The 4724-nt window shown below is 34.6% G+C and overlaps 1 pseudogene; it reads left to right on the top strand.

The window, feature by feature from the left end:
- Positions 1–355: 355 nt before the first annotated feature.
- LOC114180586 (uncharacterized) lies at positions 356–4115 on the top strand (annotated as a pseudogene).
- Positions 4116–4724: the final 609 nt, after the last annotated feature.

Here is a 4724-nt window from a genome sequence, read left to right as displayed (position 1 = left end):
TTAATTTATCTTATTAAAAATATTAATTATAAATTGAAGACTTATAATATATATATATATATATATATATATATATATATATATATATATATATTAAGTGAAAAATAACAATTTTATTTTTTTAAATTTGGTTGCGAGTCAAAATTAAGATCACATAAATGATAAGTCTATTTTCCCATCTCACTTGTGATGGGTTAATAGTGAACCAAAAGGATCTGAAATGACATAATTTATCATCTTTAATTGAATTAATAAGAAAGTTACATTAAACAAAAATACTATACAGATCAAATCTAAATTTTTTGTAATACTCCCCTTTTATAAATATAATATTATATAGGTTTTATTATAACCATTATGATAAAAGATATATAGCAACAATAATAATAACCATTTTTGAAATTTATAATAATTCATATATCTTTTAAATAAAACAGAAAATAATTTAGATATTGATATATCATAGGAGTCAAATCAGTGACCTATAATTGGATTATTGACCCATAATTATGATGTCTACTATCAATAAAAATTGTTGATGAACTGTTTGAGAGATTCTTTTGTTCTATCTTCATTAGTGAGTTATATAGCTTGTGCTCATAGAATTTTTGTTGCTTAGAATTCATTTGTGTGAACTGTTCCAAAGTCAAATGAGTTGTTATGTTATATTAAATGGTGGTAGTGTTGAGTTCACATATTGGACTACGTGTTTGGCTGTTTCTGAGCTCTAACCAAAAGCAGTGGTGTTAATTTATACACACAACAATGGATCAGAGTTGGATAAATTTTTTACGCACAACAAATGAATATGAGAATGGAGTGGAAGAATTTCTTGAATTTGCAAATATGAATGTTCTGGATAATAATGGAAAATTCTACTGCCCGTGTGTTAATTGTTTGAATGAGAGAAAACTACCAACTGACATTATTGGGGAGCACGTTCTTTGTGATGATTTCTTAAAGAGCTACACAAAGTGGATATGGCATGGTGAATTAATAGACATGCCAAGTGTAGATGTGTCTGAAGCAGAAGAAGTTGATTTAGAGATGGATGATCAAATGGAGGAAATGATTCGTGATATTGGACATGATTCCTTTCAACGTGCGAATGTGTATGACAATTTGTGCAATGACGCAGAAAAACATCTGTACGCAGAATGCACTAAGTATACTCGATTGTCAGCGGTATTAAAATTGTTCAATGTGAAGGCAAAAAATGGGTGGACTGATAAAAGCTTCACAGAATTACTTGAGTTGTTGAGTGACATGCTTCCTAAAGGTAACACGTTGCCAACACGCAATTATGATGCGAAGAAGATATTGTGTCTGATGGGTATGGAGTATCAAAAAATTCATGCATGCCCAAACGATTGTGTCTTGTACAGGAAGGAGTTAGCCATGTTACATCAATGTCCACGGTGTGGGGTGTCAAGATACAAACAGAAACATAGTGAGTTTGAATCTGATAGTAAGGGTCCTCCAGCAAAAGTTTTGTGGTATCTTCCTGTAGTTTCACGGTTGAAACGTTTATTCAGCAATGCAAATGATGCAAAACTCATGAGATGACATGCAGATGGACGTACAACAGATGGCCATTTGAGACATCCGGCAGATGGTTTGCAATGGAAGAAAATTGATTCCATGTTCCCAAATTTGTCCAATGATTCAAGGAACATTAGATTTGGACTTGCTACAGATGGAATGAATCCATATGGTAACTTAAGCAGTAAACATAGTTCATGGCCTGTTCTATTAATGATTTACAATTTACCTCCTTGGTTGTGCATGAAACACAAATATGTTATGTTATCCTTGATGATCTTGGGTCCAAGACAACCAGGAAACGACATTGATATTTATTTAACCCCATTAGTTGAAGATTTGAAGATGTTATGAGAGGAGGGTGTTGATATGTTTAATGGGTACATTAGTGATTCATTCAAGTTGCATGCCATGTTATTTTGTACAATCAACGACTTTCCAACATATGGTAATTTAAGTGGATATAACATTAAGGGTCACAAAGCATGCCCTATATGTGAAGAAAGCATATGTCACCATCAACTACAACATGGAAGGAAAACAGTATACCTTGGACATCGTAGATTTCTTAGTACAAACCATCCATATCGTAAATTGAAGAAAGCATTTAATGGGTGTCAAGAAAATGAATTAGCTCCAATGGTTTTAAGTGGGTCACAAGTGTATGAGCGTGTGAAAGACATTGGGGATGTGTTTGGAAAGATGAAAAATAAAGGCACTTCAAGCAAAATATGGAAGAAAAGGTCAATTTTCTTTGATCTCCCATATTGGAGGGTGCTTGATGTGAGACATTGTATAGATGTTATGCATGTAGAGAAAAATGTGTGTGATAGTATTATCGGAACACTCCTCAATATTCAAGGCAAGACGAAAGATGGTCTAAATGCTCGTTTGGACTTAGTTGAAATGGGTATAAGAGAACAATTAGCTCCACAATCACATGGTAAGCGAACATACTTGCCTCCAACATGTCACACATTGTCTAAACAAGAGAAGAGAAGTTTTTGTGAGATTTTACAAGGTGTGAAAGTTCCACTAGGTTACTCTTCCAATTTTAAAAGACTTGTATCCATGAAAGATCTAAAATTACTTGGGTTAAAATCTCATGATTGTCATGTATTGATGCAACAACTTCTACCAATGGCTATTCGAGGCATATTGCCTAAGAATGTTAGATATACCTTAACAAGATTGTGCTTCTTTTTTAATGCAATATGTAGTAAGGTTATCGATATTGAGAAGTTGGATCAGTTAGAAAATGAGGCTGTACTCATATTGTGTCAGTTGAAGATGTACTTTCCTCCATCATTCTTTGATATTATGGTCCATCTGATTATTCATTTAGTCCGAGAAGTTAGAATTTGTGTCCAGTATTCTTACGATGGATGTACCCTATTGAACGATACATGAAGATATTGAAAGGGTATGTAAAGAACCAATATCGTCCAGAAGCATCAATTGTTGAAAGATATATTGCAGAGGAAGCTATTGAGTTCTGTACAGACTACTTATCACAAGTTGAAGCTATAGGGGTACCGAAGTCTCGTTACCATGAAAGAGGTGCTGGTAAGGGTACTCGAAATGCAAAAGTTAGAACTCTGAGTAGAGATGAAGTTCTCCAAGCACATTTATATATATTGAATAACACTAAAGAAGTCATCCCCTATTTAAGTGCTCATAAAGATATTGTGAAGAGAAATAATCCACAAATGTCTCAAAAGTGGGTCATTAATGAGCACAACAAAACTTTTTTGAAGTGGTTCAAACAACAGGTTCAAAATGACAATACAACTTCTAATACATTAAATTGGCTAGCAAGTAATCCAAACTATGATGTCTTATGTTGGAGTGGGTATGATATAAACAATTATACATTTCATACAAAAGACGAAGATGAAAAAAGCACCACATAGAATAGTGGAGTAATGGTTGTAGCTGAATCAATGCATTTCTCAAGTTCAAAGGATAAATATCCGATTATGGCCTTAATGTGCTACTTTGGTGTAATTAAAGATATTTGGGTAATAGATTACACAACTTTCAGAGTACCTATTTTTAAATGTAAGTGGGTTGATGGTAATACTGGCGTGAAGACTGATGATCTAGGTTTTACCTTGGTTGACCTAGAAAAGGAAGGTTATACTAAAGAGTCATTCATCATGGCATCTCAAGCAAACAAGTGTTTTATGTCACTGATCCCACTAACAAAAATGGTCAGTGGTTCTCCAAGGCAGAACCCTACATTATACAGATTACAATGATGAATTGATACTTGATATTAGCAAAACTCCATCCTTCTCATCAAATATGCCAACCTTGAATGTCGACAATGAAGTAGATGATGTTCATGCCGTACGTGATGACCACAACGAAGGGTTGTGGGAGAACATTCTAACTTGACCCATTTATTTATGTGCTCATAAACTTGTGTGTGGCTTTTCTTCACGCTCTTCATCTTTCTTAGTTCAAGTTAATTGGTACATTTTATCCCTTCTTGTTCATTGTTTTAAAAACTATGATTCATGTGGTTCACTTCATCTTTATTTCTTTCATATTCTTCATAGGTGGGTAGGTTCAAAGTTTTGATCTGAAGCCATTACAAACAAGATAACCTAATATCCATTGCTTTCAGGTAACTTTTATATTCTACTTTTTCTATATGATTATGTGAATATTCCTTAAAACCCTAATGCACGACCTGTCACTTTGGCGACGAGCTTCAGTTTTGAGCGAGAGGTCATCTCACTGAGGCGAGGAGGTCTCGCCTAAGCGAGAAAATGTGAAAGCCCATTGTTTCCACTGCTTGAGTTCTCGTTTAGGTGAAAGCCTGAGCGAGAATTGGGCAGGGACGTGCTTAGGTACTGGTTTCTCCTCTATTTTTGGTGGACGGTCACATGTTTGATTAAGTTGCTTTGTTAAAGCATGAATTGGGTGAATATGCATGTGTTAAATGGTTTGTGGGCTGGAATTGATGAGTTTGGTATGACTATGCGTATGGAACATGATTGGATGGTTGGTTGAATATTGGCATGAGATTGGTATACATGATAAATCTATAATTGGTTGGTGAGACATTGCTATGGTATGGGTAGGGCGTAATTCCATGAACCTCTTGGTGAAAGTTCATGGTGGTGCCTCATATAATGGACGTAATTCCATGAATCTCTTGGTGAGAGTTCATG

Source organism: Vigna unguiculata, chromosome 4, assembly GCF_037176805.1.
Source record: "Vigna unguiculata cultivar grain cowpea cultivar isolate G323 ecotype 2 chromosome 4, ASM3717680v1, whole genome shotgun sequence".
Taxonomy (NCBI): domain Eukaryota; kingdom Viridiplantae; phylum Streptophyta; class Magnoliopsida; order Fabales; family Fabaceae; genus Vigna; species Vigna unguiculata.
The sequence above is the reverse complement of the archived record's forward strand: the minus strand, read 5'-3'. Positions and strand labels throughout refer to the sequence as shown.